This window comes from Simochromis diagramma, unplaced genomic scaffold, assembly GCF_900408965.1.
Source record: "Simochromis diagramma unplaced genomic scaffold, fSimDia1.1 OVJJ01000344.1, whole genome shotgun sequence".
Taxonomy (NCBI): domain Eukaryota; kingdom Metazoa; phylum Chordata; class Actinopteri; order Cichliformes; family Cichlidae; genus Simochromis; species Simochromis diagramma.
The window spans coordinates 9,133,467-9,153,115 of NW_024387375.1; the positions used below are offsets into that span (position 1 = coordinate 9,133,467).

The 19,649-nt window shown below is 38.0% G+C and overlaps 1 protein-coding gene across 3 annotated transcripts in view; it reads left to right on the plus strand.

Annotated features, from left to right (window-relative positions):
• The window catches only part of zgc:172282 (leucine-rich repeat and fibronectin type III domain-containing protein 1-like protein), a 189,007-nt gene that overhangs the window by 117,272 nt on the left and 52,086 nt on the right, over positions 1–19,649 (plus strand). The window lies entirely within an intron of this gene.

A 19,649-nucleotide genomic window follows, 5' to 3' on the forward strand; every position in this document is an offset into this window, starting at 1 on the left:
CGTAAAAGTCTAATCAGGCGAAATGATAAAGACATCTGTGGTGGAACAGAGCCATTGTTGGGTACGGTGAATACGGGGGAATAAGGGCCAAATGTCACAAATGTCTGTTGAACAAGTTACAACGGTTGTCATTTAGTTTGCTTTATTGCTGTCCTGATGAGTTTGCTGTATGCTTTCTTTGTCAGCATTTACATTATAAATTTATGAACGAGTTAGTACTAAATGTTTTGTGGCTTTGTTTGAGGAGGACGGCAATGTCAGCACTATGTCAGATGTGACTCTGATTTGATCTGAGTGTCAAATATAGTTAACGTGTTAATGTGGAAAAGGGAGGAACATTACTTTAAGAAATGACTGAATTAAGAAGATACATGCTCTGATAGTTTATTTAGAACAAATTGTCATGTCAATAGAAATTGTAGAAGAATCAAAGATTCTTTCAAAGATGGATGGATGGAGTTGATTTTGTGGTTAAACATATTAATCACACAAAAGTAACGCCATGTTAGACTCTTATGAGACCTCAAAATTAAATGAGTAAATCATGATTATGTTCATTCTTATGACAGCAGGGCTTTTAAGTGGGATTTGGTCGAATTCTAGTCTTCCGAGATCTTGGAAGATTAGATTAAAAGATTAAAATTACTCACCTCAAAAAAACTCCCAGAATTGATTTTTACTGTGACAGGCAATGTGACCTATGTTGTTGTTGCAACTCTGAGGTTTAGTGCTCTTTGTGCATTTATCCAATTGCATTCTACAATATGAGCAGATGGTAGATGGACTTTAATACTGTTATGGCTGCTTTACAGCCCCTAAACATAGTATATAATTAGAATTAGACAAGTGATACTAAAGACCATCATCAGCTTAAATTCAGACAGATGACCTAACCACATGACTTGCGGAACAGCGACCACAGACACCAAAAGCGACCTCACATAGATGTAGACCTTCCCAGATACGTGTCTTTTTGACACATTTACATCACCAGTGTGACTCTGAAAAACCAAAATAAATTGCAAAATACATTTTTAAGGAATAAAATGCAAACAAAAAAAGACTGATGTAGCAAATTTGATACAATTTAAAACTCATACATGCAATGCTATCTTTAATTTGTTTTACTATTTTTTATTTCATTGGGAGGTTCACTAAACACCCCATTTTCAAAACATTTGAGCTTTCTGATAATTATTTCATGGTACAGGCTTTAAAGGGTTAAGGGAGTCAGGGAAAATCTCATCCAGGGGCTTGGCCACAGGGGAGTTTTTCTTTTAAACACCTCAGGCACAGTGATTGGCCAGACATTACTTCCTGTACTAAGTGCATGTTAGTGAGGTTCAGGAGGCCTTTGAAGTATTCATTCCACCACCTGACAGTATCCTCAGTTGAGGTCAGCAGCACTCAGATTTGCATGTGGTTTGGCTACAAGTGCTTAGTTTAAAACCTAGATGGATTCTCTTTGGAACAACTTTCTTTCTCTTTCTCTCTAACCCTCTCTGTCTCTCACCCTCTTAATTCTTTTGGTTCTTTGGCATAAAAGACAAAAATTGAGACAGACTTGGGAACAATAAAACCTTGACCTTAATAAATAATCCCCGCTGATTCGAATAAGCATATGAAGACATTCGCCACTTTGAATTAGATACATATAAACTGACAGTTTGCTTACATTAAACATCTGATTTGCATCATTCAAGGAGCAGATCTTCTCATTTCTTAAAAAATTGCTCCTTGATAAATACTTGCAATTGTGTATACCATATTGTAAAGTGCTGCCTATGCATTTAATGCCATGTTGAAAAAAATATCAGCAGGATGAAAAAAAGTTGGTGTATAAACCACACCATAATTTTTTTGATTGTTTAAAGCCTTGGGTTTATATAGGGATGCATTGCTGTTGGTGGTTCATATTCTGAGTTTTATTGATAAAGGGTTTCTTTGATACCTTTGATACAGGATGTTTCTTTGGAATTCAGTGAGGGAGATTTCTCTCCCTCTACTGCTTCATCGGCATTCAAGGAAAACGCATAGTTACCTACTACGAATCACTTCCAGGGGTTCCAGTTAAATTTGTTTCTAAGTTGTTCTTTTTAAAGTGCTCTTAGAATCTCTCACATTCGCTCTTGCTGTGTAAAAACCAAAATTATTGCCTAACTCTGTCTCTCTGAAAGCCTGGGTAAGCCCTACTTATTTTCAGTTCTATGGGGTTTTTACATATAAGGAGCTGTCGTGGCAACAGGTCTGGAAAATCTGCCAGATGTTAGATGCAATGTTGTGAGTGACAGGTGGCTTTAATAATATCTGACATGCGTATTTTGGACTATTTATTTATTATGTGAGCCACAAATTGAATGGTAAAATATTTCACTCTGTCTTCTGTGGTTGAAGAAGTAAATCAACAATGTTTTTACCGCTCTACAAAATTATCTAAAATCCAATTTAGCCTTTTTAGTCTTGATCAACAGTTATAATTCTGTCTCAGGGGAAATAAGTCTTGAAAGAACCTTTGACAGAATTGAATCCATTCGTGCTGACAGGAGAAAGAAAGTTCCTCTTCATTTGTGAAATTGCAACACTTGTGAGATGGAAATGGGGTTTTCAGAAATGTCCTTGTAATGTTGTTGTTTTTTAAGACCAGTCGGAGCGGGCAGAACTGCAGCCACATAAGCTAGCGCAATAATTTTTTTTGCATATGAAACCGGACGAGTTGTACTTACATCTTATGCCATCAGCTTGTCCTAGGTCACGGTTAGCCGTAAAACATAGCTAAATGGTCAAAAATGAAAATAAGAAGACGCTCAAAATAAATTTCCTGTGGTTGGAAACTATTTTGCACAACTTTTTTGTATTTACAGTTTTGAGGGTTAAACTTCTTAAATTACTCTAACTAGAAATATTTGTTAAAAAAACAAAAACAAAACGATTTTCAATTTTTTTGCAGTTTATTGCACTTTTTTGCAATTTATGTAGTTACTGTGGACTTAATGCATACATATGGTTAAAATTTAGGCTATAATGGTTGTATTGATGTATAGCAACTTGAAATACTCCCACAAAAGGCACTGCAGCATGTAAAAATATGACGATAAGCTCTAGCGGACTTGGTTCTATGTTAGGTCCTAAAGCAAGATAAGATGCGTGGTTATGGAAAATATTTTGCTTCAACTATCTATTTAACTATCTATTAGTTATATACATATTTAACATATGAGGAGCATAGTAATAATCTACATTGAGGTATAAACATCATACCAAAATATTTCCTTGTTTCTTTAGAAAAAACAGTTACTTTGTAATTTTATAATGTGTTTTTAAAATATATCCTATTGCAGCTAATTCCAATGTGTTAGTACGTATTCATGAGTAAGTATTAATCTTTACATACAATAATTCATTCATTAAAAAATCATCATATGTATTTATGCTATATAACATTATTGTTATACTGCTTTATTAGGTAAACACGTTCAACTGTTTGTTTAAATATCAGTTAATCACAGAGTAATGACTGCATAGACTGTATTTAAACATGTAAACATGGTCAAGATGACCTGCTGAAGTTCAAACTAAGCATCAGAATGAGGAATAAAAGTGATTTAAGTGACTTTGAATGTGGCATGATAGTTGTTGGTGTCAGAAAGGCAGGTCTGAGTGTTTCAGAAACTGCTGATCTACTGGGATTTTCCACTACCATCTCTAGGATTTACAGAGAATGGTTAGAAAAAGAGAAAATATCCAGTAAGCAGCAGGTCTCTGGTCAGAGTAAAAGGGCAGACTTTGAGCTTTTCTTTAGGCTTCTTTCTTTGAGCTGATGGGAAGGCAAGACGAACTCAAATAACCACTTGTTACTTGTTAGGTACAATGAACAGCGGAAGATTGGAAATATGTTGTCTGTTCTGACTAGTCTCAAATTCACATGTGACATTTGAATGGTAGGGTCAACATTTGGCATAAACAACATGAAGCATAGATTCATCCTGCGCTGTACCAACAGGTCAGATGGTGGAATAATAGTGGGGGATATGCACACTTTGGGCCACTTATTACCACGCATCATTTAAACACCACAGCCTGGGTATTGTTGATGACCATGTTCTTCCCTTTATGACCACAGTGTATCCAGCTGGTGGGTAACATATAATGGCACAAAGCTTAGATCATCTCAAATTTAGTTCCCTGTACTAAAAAAGCTTCCACAATTACCACATCTAAATCCAATAGCGCTCCCTCAGAATGGCAGGAGATTCACAGATGAATTTGCAACAACTGTGTGATGCTGTCATGTCATCATGGACCAAAGGCTTTTTGGGACAAAGAATTAAGATGGTTTTGAAGGAAAAATGGGGTCCAACCCAGTATTAGCAAGATGCAACTAAAGAAGTAGTCGGTGAGTGTATGCCTAAAATTATACCCATTGCAATAGTTTTGTTTTTTTCCTGTTTTGCTTGTTAAAAGAAACTTTATTTTAACCCAGAATAGACCGCACCTCTCGCTCTGTGGTAGCTGGGATAGCCTCCAGCCACCCCGCAACCCTGATAAGGATAATCAAAAGTTAATGGATGGAGTGATGGAAAATCTTTTATAAGATCATGGCTAAAAATCCAAGTCTGATGTTACCATATGGCATTGTGAAATTAACATCCATTAGAATGCATCAACGCTGCACTAGTTTAGCTTTGAGCTGAAGAAAAAAAAAGGAACAACCCACTGTGTCCATATGTGAACAGCTTCTCTCTGTCTTTCTGTGGTCGATATCCATTAGGAGGGATAAGGCACAATGCCACGAAGAGAGAGGAGGTAAGGCAGCAGTCTGGAGGAGATGATACAAAGTGCTGAGGACCATCAAGAACACAGAATATTTGGAAAGAGAAAAAACGTGTGTTCTACAAAGTAGAAACCATAGCTAAGCATATCCATTTAACTCTCTGCTGCTGAGTGACACAGGTTTGCTGTTAGGATCATGCATTATTAGAATTTTGTATCATTTTCACATGCATGTTTAGCACAAACAGAACTTCAATTCATGGTTAAGTCAAATCAGCCAGAGGATCCGCGCTCGGCGTCCTTTTTAAGTCATGTCCACTGTAAGCGATCATCTTTGAACAAAGGCGGTGGCTTACGACACCAACTGTCTGCCATCTAGGCATCTGGGAAGGAGATCCCTTCCCAGACGCCTTAATGCCCACTCACATCCCGGGCCATCTGACCTCAGGAAATCACATGATAGGGTGGGGCCAGGTTTCACAATGAGCTCACCCAAAACCCTGGCTGATTGTGACCCACACCCGCTTTCACACCTTGGCTCATGTGATTAGGTAGAGGATCATCAAGGGGTCCTTTTGTCCCTCTTTGGGGGGATACTCCCACAGGGTTTAAATCTGGGACTCTCCACCATTTGACCCTAGAACTGAAGAAGCTTCTCGGATGAGAGGTGAAACGTCTTCAAGCAACTTAAAGAAGTCCAGACGCTTTTCTTTCCAAGCTCCTTAGACTATGATGACATGGTTGACTGAGAACCTTCACAGACTTTTTAAGTCCTATTAGGGCATCTCCATTTTGAACATATGCCATGTTATCTGAACATTTCAAGTCCAAGTCCAGGCTGTAAATGGTATAGATATAGCTGATATAGCTTCAAAAGCATGATCAATGTTATGATAACATCAAGTATCTGTTAGCATGTATGTGTGCATCCATATGTGTACTTGTTGCTAGGGCTGCCACGATTAGTCGACTAGTCATGATTACGTCGACTATCAAAATCGTCGACGACTGATTTAATAGTCGACGCGTCGTTTGAAGCTTTGTAAGATCGCAAAAGACGCAGGAATAAGTAGTAGGATTTTAGAGTGTAATAACGGACTGAAACAGAAGATGGCAGCACTGCATGTACAAGGATGCCAGCTGCCGTTAAACCCCGAAGAAGAAGAAGTAGCTCTGTCCCAGAATTCATAGCGCAGTCCAACTCAGTTTCCAACAATGGCGGCAGCTAGTTAGTTTTAATACTACTCTTATTATTCTTTCTGGGTCACAAAATAAACGTTTAACATATTTTCAGGCGAGAATGTAACTGCGTAAACCTCAAATATCTGCTCAGCTTATCAAGACACCACATACTTTCAAAAGCGCTCTGACGTTTTCAGAGACGTCTGTTACCCACCAGCTCGATAGCTAGCCGGGGGCAATTCTCACTAGAGCCCATGAGAACACCGGACTCCCGGCAAATCGTTTTCAAACCCACCGCCGTCTTTCGCTACTCAGGTTAAACATGATATATAAGTCATTTAGATAACTTAAAAATGTTATTGTTTGGCTTTTTTTTAGTATTTTATTTGTTCCTGAGTAAATCGGTTTGGCTGAGATTAAAGTTATAGTTTTTACACAGCTGAATAAACGTCAAGCAGACAACTGATTATCAGAAGTGTGAGATGCTGAAGAATATACTCCGGTGTCCCGTTATATTTTAGATAGCAAGGAGTTTATTAAATTTCACCGAAACTGCAAATTTCATTAAAATTTAACAAACTATCATCTTGTCTTTATTTTTAGGTAGCACATACCTTAAACACTTAAAGCTGTAAGCTAATGATAGTTATATAAGAGCAGATGCTGCTGGTGCAATAAGCTGTACGTTGTACGTCTAATGGATGCATGATCTGATTAGTCGACTAATCACAAAAATAATCTGTGACTAGTCGACTATCAAAATAATCGTTTGTGGCAGCCCTACTTGTTGTATTAGTTCACTCTATTTAAGATATTCTCCTCAAAATCCCTTGACTGTCCTTTATAATCAGTATCTACTTGGTTGTGGATGAATGTATGAACAAGCAGATTAGTGAATTTGTTCTGATTCTCCCATTGTTTTGTTACTTTATATGGTGAGTTTGATACATGAAACTCCAGTCATCTGCTCCCTTATTTACAAGTTGTTGCTACTGCGATAGCTCCACATGTTCAAATAGGTAGATTTTTTACACAGGATGCCTTACTCCAAAGGGATTTTGTCTTCCCCCAGGGACTTTTGCTTGTTAGGTGAATGTGTAAACCTATGGAACCACTGCAAGCCACATACATATTAATTAAAATCAATCTAATTAACAGACAAAAAAATAACGGAAAAAATAGATACATGACTAGATCATTTTCATTGTCTAATTTGTGTCTTTATATGTATATTTTTAAGTGGCATTTAAAGTGAGACGTATCTTTTATACATTGAACACAACAATATATAAAACCTTTATTTTGCTCTGTAAAAGTGCAGAAAGTATAGGTACAGTTTCTTATTTACTGATACAAATGCTCACTGGCAAGGGCAGAAAAAGGTTGATGTAAATCTTTTTCACACATACACACATGAAAACACACATGCACCCATCAATCGAGACATCTGTCCAGTCATGTGACTTAACACCTCTCGGTCTCACTTGTGTGCTCTGTCTATGCTTTGTGCATCTTTGCACTGACAGGCACATGAAAAAGCCAGCAAACTGACGATATGGTGAATGAAATCGTGCACCGATAACATTCAGTTCACTAGGAGAGGATGACTACTGTCATTCATGTGTATCCTCTCTGTCAGGTACTTTGTTAAGCTTCAGGATACTCGGCACATTATGTAACATTAGTTAATGTGAACCTATAACACTAATCCGATCATCATGTTGTTATTTGTTAAACTTAGTCATCAGAGCAGATGTAGCTGTTATAAGCAGGTTTTTTTCTTTGCTAAGAAATATATTGCTTGATTGTAAGCATTGTATATTTCTAATTAATTATATCCTGTATGACGCTCCAGTCTGGATGGATGCATGTTCTTTTCTTAACGAGCAATCCTGAGATATTCATATGCATCAGATTTGGAGACTGTGTACTGTATGATGATTTTAGTGAACTGGGAGCATCATCAAACTTAAGTATGAAAGAATTCAGTACAATATTTTTTTTCTGTGTGCTTCTGTTTTGAACATTTATGTTTTTGAGGGCCTGTGAAAAAGTGGGAAAGGGTTTTAGAGTCAAGGATAGAACAGAATTTGGAATGGTAAGTGTGTGTCCATGTGTGCATGTGTGTGTGTGTGTGTTTGATTGGTAGTAAAAGGATGTTGGAGAGTCATAGCAGTAGGGCGGGAGGCAGGAGACCGGATGAGGAAGACATGGTGGAAGAGAAAGAGAACAGGAGAGAAAAAGAGAATGTGTGCTTATGTAATCGATCAGGTGGGTAAATATAGCAGATCTTTTTAAATGTACAGAATATGAAACGCAAATAAGCCTTTACATCTGTGACTCATCTGTCTCTTTTTAATCTTAATACACACTTGTTGGCAGACGGGTGGGGGGGGGTTTACATTTTCAGTCTCTTAAATAAATCACTATCATGCAAAATTATGTAAAATATGAAGAGGTCAAGTCTCATCTTGGACTGATGTTTTCACCCCTGTGGTTTTTGACTTTTCCTTTTCTGCCACAGTTTGTTTAGGTTTAGGAATCAATGTTAGAGATCATGTTGAGCTTGTCGAGTTGAGTCAGGTCAAGTGAGAACTGGTTGATACAATGTGAGCGTTATGAGACGCAGGATTATCGCTCGTGTATTTTTAGTTCATAGTCTAACAGATAGCGTACTGATGACAGTTTTTTCATACAGAAAATAACATTTCCGACTCTATTGAATAATAGACAATAATAGCAGAATACAATGTCATCATAGCCGAAGCTGTAGCGTTCTATCTCGAACTTTTATATTGATTGTTTTATTACTGTGGCAAACATGTTGATACAACTCAGAAAGCAATAAAACAGCTACTGATATGTAACAGTAGGTGGGTTTGCAACCTCATTTACCATTTATTACTGACATATTTGTGTTGTAAGAATTGCCATAACACAGCAGTACAGTGTTGCAGTAATAAACAACATGCTCTTTAGCACGTACTTAAATTCCTTTGCAGTTCTGTACCTGCAGTCCAAGAATTTGCTTGTTATTCTTTGCTTCCGGCTTGTTTCCTGCAACTTGCCCTTTAACTTTGTGGTCAGAAGCTCCAGCCTCTATGACACTATGTTAGATACGTGGTTAAGAAAATGGATGGATGGATGACCAGCCATCAGCTCCTCTAGCATGTCATAAACGAGCAGACACAGTAAATGCTGCTATTTTCACACATGTGCGCGCAACAATAACACAACCACTAGTTTAAGCTATGTTAAACTCTTATAATATAAACTTTCTTTGTTCAGTTGCATGATGTGGATAATGATTGTGTTTTGCCTGGCCTCATTTCACACTAAATAGTCTAAATAGTCAGTTGAGCTTAATACAGTCTTACATACAGTATCAGGAAAAGTAACTCATCCCAATCATAATACGCACACACAGAGATGTGTGTACTTCTCCATACAGGACTCCTGGCAATGTGTGGCTGTAGGTCATTGTCATTTAATTGAATGATTCACTGTATATGTCCTAATGAGCTTAAAGGAACAATGACAAAGGACTGCATGCACACACACACACATAGAAACACGCGCAAGCCTTACTTAACTTGCATTACTAGTATCTACTGCATTTACGCCAATTAAACACAACACTAGTGAGTCAGATCAGAGAGGTTAAGTTGAAAGACAATTTTGATATGTAACTCACTGAACTCACCACCTTTATAAATGTATTTTTTTTACATTTCCTGCCTTTTCTATGCATCGTTTTTCTGTTGTCTTACCCTTTCCTGCTCTGATTTGTCTTTGTGCTTATCTCTTTTTATTCCATAATCCCATACTGACCCTTGTTTCTGCTCTTCCTCCTTTTTCTATACCTATACCTCTGATGTCCTGTATATTTTCTGAGCTCAGCAGCACAGCTCACTGGGTGTCTGACCCATAATTCCCTTGTTTGGTGTCATGTTACCATTTTCATCATCGTCCCAAATCAATGCTTAATTATCCCTCGTTTCTTTCCCCTCATCGTGGCCCCATGTCCACAGCCTCACTCTCTTTTTGCCTCCCACCAAGCTTTCACGTCTTCATGGACAGAGGGAAGAGTAATTAAAAACACACGTCATACAGTGTGCAAGGAAGAGTGGGGGAGGCAAGTGGAAGAGAGAAGAAGCTGGAGCAAAGGATGGGTAAGCATTAGAGAAAAGAGGCAGTGTGATAGAGGAGGAGACTCTAGGGCAGAAGGGGGAGGAGCAGAGGAAAAGAGGAACTGAAGAGGATGAGAGGTAAGGTGAAGAGGGGATTTGGATGATAAGCAGGGATAAGAGACGAGCTGCCGGATGGATTGCATCCAGCAGCACTCAGTGGAATACGAATAAACAAACTCTTCATTAATGATGGAGTTTCTAATCACGCGCTTGCAGAAGCTTAATATTTTAGTTTGGTTTAGCTATGTTTTAGTCTTCTGTATAAGGACAGTGGCTGTGAGAGGTTAGGGCATCTTAATCAAGTTTGCAATATCAATCATCAGTTAATTTATATAATTATTTGGGATTTGCTACTTCACAACTGTCAGTCTGTCTAATATTATTACTCAGCTCATTAGAAACTGAATTAGATCCAGTGGAATAGGGAGCACTCAGGCTATTCTAAAATATTACCTACGTTTCTTTTTTGTTAAATATAAGTAATGTAGCTACAAAAAAAATCTTAAACAGCTGTCATGCTAGTGGCAGTGTAACTGTAGCCACTGAGCACCCTCCAATCTAGTGCAGTTGTGTTTATTTTAACACAAAGTAGTATAGCAATGCTTGTTGCTAATGAAGTGGAAACACAGGACTCATGAAATGCTTCTAATTGGTATAGCAGCGGTTGAGCTAGCTAAATGAAGTCATGGAAATTTTACTTACTTTTTAAAACAGTAAAGACCCAAAGATCCGTAGTAACATGAAGCAATAATCTAAGAAATGTATGAGTACCTCTCTCAGCACATAATAACTGCAACTGGTCACATTATCCAACTCCAAAGTTTGACATCAGCTACTTGAGCGTATATGGCATACCATTTAGATTGTAATTTTCATGACTGCAGTCACTCATTTTTGTTAATTACAACAATTAAGATGGAATTATGTAAACAAAGAAAGAGAAGAACCATAAACAGTCACACAGCACTGTGCTGTATTTGGGTGAATTGGATGAACACATAGTTAAATCTGAATTCAGGTCTCTGTGCTTTTCAGGCCTTATCCTTAAACAAAAAACACATTATATATCTCTAACTGAAAGAAATAAAGAAAATCAGAAATCTTGTTTGTCGTATTTGTATGCCTCAATATTGCATGAAGAAGTTTTTTAACACAAAAATACTTTTTTGTAATTCTTTTATTCAAAGTCCATCTGTTTTTGTTTTGTCCCTAAACTCTTTTATGGTACAGTATCATCAGAGCAGTTATTCTAACCTTGAAACACTCCTCTTGAAACTGATGAAACAGAATGGTTGTTAAGAAGCATTTCAGTTGTTCAGAGCAGAAACTCCTTTGAAACGAGTGTTTTATTCACGACTGCTTGTATATCATACAGAACAAGGACATGGTTGTGAATCCATAATGAGGAACATGTCTGTTGCGGGTCAGTGAAATGCAATTACAACAGAGTTATTGATGCTATGCTCTGTGAGATGTGTACAGTAGGATATCTCCTTTTCCTGTCGGTATAGAGTTGAAACACAACACTCTTTCTGACTCATTTTTCCTCTTATTCTGTCATTCTCTTGATCCCTTCATTATCCATGAAAGGATAACTATCCTCTTGTTACTTTCCCAGGTGACTTCTTTTATTTCTTAGTGTCTTCTAAATTCCCTCTATAAATACACATAAACATGCCTCTGCATATACGTATAAAGTGATCCAATATCATCTTGCACTGGGTCATATTTTTCTATTTTCAGAAGTGGCTTGCTGTAACACTTACCTGCAGTGTTATCTGTTAGCATTTTTTTGTGAACTGAAAACCTTTGCTCCTTACATTTTCTCTCTGTTTTGCTGTCCGTCTTTTTTTATCGATCATTAAATCTATTTTGATCCGATGCTTGGCTTTTAGTGTCTTGCATTATAAATACTCTGTAAACAGGGCGATCTGTATCCAATATAGTTCAGAGTCTGGCAGATTCATGTTCTCAAACTAACAAAAAGTGGTGATGCTAATATAGCTCTCCTGGCTCAGGCAACATCCCATGTACCAAGGGTTTGAGCCTGCCCCAGGCTATTTTCTGCATGTCATTCTACCCACTGTTTACACTAATAAAGGCAAAATGGCTATATAAATGACATTTAAAAATCGTGTTGGGGTACAAGTGGGGTACAGGCACAGCCACAATCTGTTCCAGTCACCAGGGGTGGAATTGTCTCATGAATGTAGATGTTTAAAAATTTTCAAACATTTAAACCCAGATAATAATTGTGAATGGCTGATACATGGTTGTGCAGCATAATGGCACCATGGTTAGCACACTTGCCTCACAGGTTCCTGATACGTACCTCTTGGTTGGTCTTTTTCATCTGCAAGGAATTCCTCCAGGTACTCTGGCTTCCTCCTGTTAGGATAATTGGTAACTCTGAATTATCCTTAGGTGTGAATGTGAGAGACAGGCTCCAGCCCCCCATGACCCCAACATCGATAGATGGATGGAAGGGTTATATGATAGTTGATGAAGTGAGCTATTTTTAGCATTCTCTTAACTCACAAAATATCTTAACCCTTTAAGACCTACCATAGAACCAAGTCCGCCAGAGCTTACTTTATATTTTTACATGTTGTAGTGCCATTTCTGGGAGCATTTCAAGTTGCTATACATCAATACAACTGTTATAGCCCATATTTTAATAATATGTATGCATTAAGTCCATAGTAACTACATTAATTGCAAAAAAATGCAGTAAACTACAAAATAATTGAAAATCGTTTTTGGTTTTTTTACATAAGTTTCTACTTGGAGAAATTTAAAAGGTTTATCCCTCAAAACTTTAACTACAAAAGAGTTGCAAAAAATAGTTTACAACAACAGGAAATTTATTTTGAGTGTCTTCATAGTTTTATTTTTGAGATACACCAATTTTTATATACTGCAGGAAAAATGAAAAACAATCCTATGATGCAAATTTGCAAAGAAAACAGCATGTGCATCAAAATAAACTATTTCCAGCAGTGCAATTCGAGTTCTAAGCATCCCAGCAACTATTCAGAAAAGCATAAAGTCAAACATGACTTATAAAAACACCAGTACAGGCTTTTAAGGCCTACACATAAAAAACTACATTTTCCGCGATAATGACGTCACTTCCGGTTTCGGGCAGGAAATGGCGGACATGCAATCGTTCGCGCTGATGTCTGTTTCAATGTGAGAAGGCAAAGCGTGTTTCTGGTAGTGATGTGCGATACCACTGATTTCCTTTCCGATCCGATACCGAGTAATATTCAGGGTGGTATCGACGATACTGATCCGATACCGATACTTTGTACAGAAACTTATTTTATTTGTTGTATCTCAAATGATAGCATCATAATGATTACAGGACATCCGATTACTTGTTCTTATCACTTAACAATGCAGAGTTCATCATCAGCACCTGTCCCTGTCCTCCTCTTCAGTTCGCCTCAACATAACATACGCTCGTCATATTCTGTGATATGATTTACTCTGAGGTGTTTGACAAGGTTAGTGATGTTGCCACAACCATACATGCCAACCCTCCCGATTTTTCCGGGAGAATCACGAATTTCAGTGCCCCTCCCAAAAATCTCCCGGAGCCACCATTCTCCCGAATTTCTCCCAATTTTCCACCTGGACAACAAAATTGAAAAACTCTATGGCAGAATTCATAGCGCAGCCCAGCCAATTCCAGTCTCTAACAATGTCGGCAGCTACTTAGTTTTAATATTACTCTTATTTCTCTTTCTGGGTCGCAAAAGAACTTTTAACATATTTTCAGGTGAGAATGTAGCTGTGTAAACTTCAAATATCTGAGCCGACCGACACATCGTCTTCAAACCCCCGCGGTCTTTCACTAGTCGGGTTAAACATGATATATAAGTCACTTTGATAACTTAAAAATGTTATTGTTTGGCTTTTCAGTGTTTTATTTGTTCGTGGGTAAATCGGTTTGGCTGAGAATAAAGTTATTAGATTAAAAGATTAAAATAAATTTCGCTTTATTAAACCCTCGGGAGGGTTCCTCCGGGGTTTTCACACAGCTGAATAAACGTCAAACAGAAAATGATTAAACAGAAGTGTGAGACGGTCGAGAGTTTAAGTCAGCGCCCGGTTATATTTTAGATAGCAAGGAGCAGACGGCAGAGTTTCACTCCACCGAGGGAGCTCGTGCCGTACTACCCGGCTTTCTTTAGACCGCGAAGGCCGGGTCCTCAGGTGGAAGCAGCCTCTGAATTTGGACACCCCCGCTGTTTCCGGGCCGGCCAATAATAACGGTGACATTTAACGTATTTTATCTGATAAATAAACACTGTAAAATGTATTTATCACCCCCCCCACCCCAACAGCTCTTTTGAATATCTCCCTAATTCTGAGGTCTCAAGGTTGGCATGTATGGCCACAACACCTCACTTTTTTGCCACATGTATCGCAAACCACGTCTCAGCTGTTTGTGGAGGTAAATATTATGTTTTTGTTCCTGCAAGCCCTTTTTATGCAATGTTTGCAAAGCTATATGTGGAAGGAAACCGTGACCTAGGACAAGCTGGTGGCACAAGATGTAAGTAAAACTCGTCCGGTTTCATATGGAAAAAAAATTATTGCGCTAGCTTACGCGGTTCCGGTTCTACAGGGATTTAAAAATAGTTACGCAAAACGGAGCGTGCCCGCTCCGACCGGCTTTAAAGGGTTAATTTGAATATTTTAACAGTATTTTTAAATAATTACTGTACAGTATTAGACGGCATTAATCAGTTATTTATAACATCTCCCTAAGCCACAAATACATGGAGATTAAGGCTGCCACAAGCAATGAAGTGCTTCTGCTGCACACAGAAATAAAACCCTTAAGTGAACATTAGTGCTGCTGAGGAGATTCTGGATTCTGTCCTCAGTGTGAACCGCCACACAGTCAGTGTGTTAAAGTGTAGTTCAGGTAAGTGCACTCTTTATAGTTATAATTTAGTTATAGTTATTTGCATTTAAGTATTACTTTGGAATTTGTGAAACACATTTTGATCGTTCTGAGATTTATTTCCCCCGTCACAGAAATCAGTCATAATTTCTGAAAAGCAGTTTAATTTATTTCTCTTTCTGAGAGAAACAACAAGTTAGCTCCTAAAACATTATGTAACAAATGTAACCCCCCCCCCCGAAATATATTTTTCAATTCACTGAAGCATTTTAAATAGATTGAATGACTTTTTCATTCCTCTAATCCTGATAATGAACAAAATGTATAAACTCATTGCTAATGTCGTGTCTGTTGCCCGACACTTGATGTAATTTGGGAGCTTTATTCCCACAAATATCATCTCTCTTTGGTCCAAAACACACCCAGCAGACAAATATAGCTTTGAGTGTAGTGTGCTTTGATCCTCGTTTACATAAACATTTTTTAAGCATTTGGCTGTTGCTCTTATCTGGAGTGACTTACAATAACTTCAAAGAGGTGCATATATTCATTTTCATTTCACTTTTACTCATTAATTTTCATATTTTTGAATGCAAGGCAGACGGGAAGAAGTAGGGCAGAGGTAAGAGTGAGAAATGAAGAGAAAAATGTGTTGCAAGAATCAGAGGAGACATTACAGGTTCGAGTTAAGGACAGATGAAAGAGAAGACAAGAGTGGTGGGGAAAAAAAGAGAAAAGGAAAGAAATAGAGTGACTGGGGAAAGAAAGAAAACAGTAAAGGAATGTGGAAGGGCAAGGAGCAAGATGAAAAGCAGGAGAGACAGGGGAGAGATATACAAAAGGTGCAAAGGGAGTGAAAGATAAAAGAAAGATGAAATGAAGGTAGAAGGCTGGGAAGATGGATGCCTCATTAAGTGTGAGGACCCTGGCTTGCCTCAGCACAAAGGTCCTGTTTTCAGGGGTCACATGGAAAAGGCTCTAAGGCACAACTACTAAGTCACCGAGCTCTTGAATGCCCGACCTCCATGACTTATTCATTCAGATGGAAAAAAGTTTGAAGAAACTCAGAGATGCACTCAGACATATAACCAACAGGAAAACAGAACTCTATACTTGTACACACACACATCTAGAGTTATATTGAGATTTAGAAGACACATACCTGGACAGTGAATGCTGTGAAAGACAATGAATTTTGTTTGTCTGCTATAGATATGCAAATACTGCACGCAGTTTTGTCTAAGATTACTTTGGCTAAATGCATATTGGAGTTTCCGTTTGCTGCCTTGTAAACAAAGGATCTACTTAGACTTCTTGGTGACCAGCACTGTCACAAAATTGGCTTTCTGAGTTTGGAAAAATATCCAGACAATGAGTTCTCTGGGGTTCTAAACAACTCTTTGTTTGTCTGTGTGTTTGTGTGTGTGTACATTTGTGTGTGCGTGTTCGAAGGGTGCGAGATGAGGAGTATCAGGATATGCCAAATCATCAACAAAAGTAGATGTAAATGCAGTTGTCAGCCAGATGAATTGTGGTATTTCTAAATTATTCTGAGTGCAATGCATTGTTGAAGACAGCGTGAAAACACAGTTATCCATAACTAGAAGCAAATATATTTATTTAATATGGGACATTTTATATTATTCGGTAGTCTCAAATATATAGTATTTAAATTAGTGCCTTCAGATATGTATGAATCAAATTTTTGTTTCTGTGTAATGCAACTGCTACCTGCCCTATTGCCTAATCAGCTCCAAAGTCAGGTCCAAAGTGATATAGTTCAACCTTGACATTAAACTTTTGGACAGAATAAACTAGAAATTTTCCATCACAACGTTATCAAGGATTCATAAGGAGTTCTACATTTAATGGCCTTCTGACTGTATCTGTAGTGGCAGTATAAAGTGAGGATTTATAATTGTCTTGCCATCAGATTTGGTGGGGATATTCTTTTTCCATCCATTCATCCGTCCATTATAACTGCTTATCCAATTCAGAGTCACAGTGGGGCTGTGATCTTGAACACACCCGATATAGCTCATCAGTACATCATCAGTGGATTCTTGTTCACCTACTGTGGTTTGTTTGTACCTACAATGGATTGCAAAGGTTTGAACTCCCCTGGAGAAACTTTGTGAGTAGAGATGAGTAGAGATTAACCGAACTCCAAGAGTTAAAGATGAAACACAAAGTGAACAAGATTGTGTTTTTCTTGTCTGCTAAGTTGAAAAAAATAGGACAGTGCAAAAGTCTTGCACTTACATACAAAGCACAAAATGGATACTAGCTTCCTATTAAACACTGAGAACTTGTTGGCTGTTCCTTGTACAAGGCTGAAGACTAAAGGGGACAGAGCGTTTCAGTCTGTGGCATGTGTACGTACATTATGTACATATTTACTTCTTAGAAATGTTCTACCAAACTCTCCGAACTTAATTAGCTTATCAGCACTATGCTTCATTTCTGAATATCTTTCTAATAGCCAGATGAGCCCAGCGTTAACAAAAATTGAAATTCTAAAAGAAAATTGGCATTTCATGCCACAGTGACCAAATATATGATTGAAGGAAAAACATTGCAGAAATTAATGAAAAGGCACCTCTCTAACTCTTAAGCACTGAGTTAGATCAATGGTGCTTCAGGCGTCTGTTGCAGTCACTGGCACAGGGAACATTTCACTGGTATACAGATTCATTTAAACACCATAATCCTATAACATCACACCTCAGCAAAACACCCTGAAGATTAAACGAGGATGGCATCAACAACAGGATGAAATGCCTGTACACCGCAATCTACAGCCACAACCTCCCTTAAAGATATACCTCTCACAATCTTCTAAATGTCATCAAAACAAGGAGTCTCATGGAACTAGAAGCATATTAGAAAAAGATTATAACCGATATAACCCCAATGCCGCCACCCCCAATCCTCCAACTACCTTCACCACCAAAAATTGTTACTTTCTTAGCTTGGTTCAAAGCATGTTTATGACATTTGCAAATGCTGACTATGCAGGGTGCCAATACTTTTCATCTGTGCCCTTTTTTAAGTAACAATGGATGGAACATTAAAGAATTCTGACACTTCATGACTCCTGGAAATGAGGTCATCTTTTACTATATTCACAGAAAGCTAAGCATATAGAGTCCCTTTTGTGCTATGAGCTAATGGCCTCACTTGGGCCACAGCAGTCACTTTTAATTGTTAAAACAGTGTCCTATCCCTGCTAATGGGACAAAGTCTCAGTAGCATCCTGTTTTAATTGGCCCTTTTCAGTTCATTATACTCTGCTGGCCTGTGTACATTTGGTCCGTACATATCAAATCATGGAAGCTCATGCGGGATCTGCCATTAAAGCGGGTGAAGAGAATTCCTGCTGTGGCCCCATCTCTCTGTCTGTGTCAATTAGTTCATGCTTCTTCTTTTGCTTCTTCACGCTCTCTTCTGCTCTGGTTATTGTTCTCTATCACCATATATTCATTTTTAACCAGCCACAGTAACGACTGGTTTATCAATAATCACCAAATATATTTGCATGACCATGATTTTAACTATCAACAACAGAACACAGAAAAATTAGGAAGTTATGAAGTTCACAAACAACAACATGGAATGAGCAAGAGATGAAACGAGATGAGACTGTGGAGGAGAGAACGAACAAACAAGCAAACGAATATTATATTACATTGTTTTTGCATTTCCATTGCTCACAACATGCAGTGCATTTCAGTGTCTGTTAATTATTGGCGTGCATATATTGATGGATTGAATGAATTATGTAAAGGCTGGGATTTGAATGTGTTTGAAACGTGTGCATTTAAAGGGCCTTGGCACTTTTCGTTTGGATACATTCTGATTTAATAATCTTGTTGCACTTGCTGCTACTGTTGCATAAGCCAAGTAGATCATTTGCAAAAATGTGTCAGAATGTAAACACATAACTAAGTCTGCTCGTGTCGGTGCTGAACATCAGAACTATTACGTGTTTTCCCTGCTTAAAATATCCAGCAAGCTCAAAACTGAGCTTTTCTTTCACTTTCAGTCCAACGTTATAGTCACTGTTTTTTCTCTTATTTTGTTTGTATTTTTTTTCGCTTAATGCCTCTGCTTATAACTCAGACACTTTTTTTGTTTTTTCTTATATTCTCAAGTAGTTAATACCTTAAAATTAGGCTCTACTTCAACATGCAGTAGTAAAAGCAATGTAACACAATCGCCATGAAGGTCAAGGCTATTCTGACGTCTTTAGGTTTTGTCAGCTGTCCTCCAGAGTGATTGATTTAGTGCCATCACAGTATGTGGTTAGTGTCAAATTTCAGTGAGCTTTCCTGGCTATGATATTAGGGACACAAGTATAGAAAATGAACTTGAGGTGTTTGGTTTTGATTGGGTTGCAGAAACGCATTTAGTGAACGATTCAGCTGCTGTATATCTTCTGTTTAACACTATTGAACTAAGCCTCTAAAACCTCTATCGTGTATCAAGCACAACTTGTCATTGAATTCAAAGTCTGTCCCAGCCCTTACAAGACTCTTTAGCCATTAACAAGCATCACCCTCAGCCCCACTCTCTCCCCCTATGGCCCA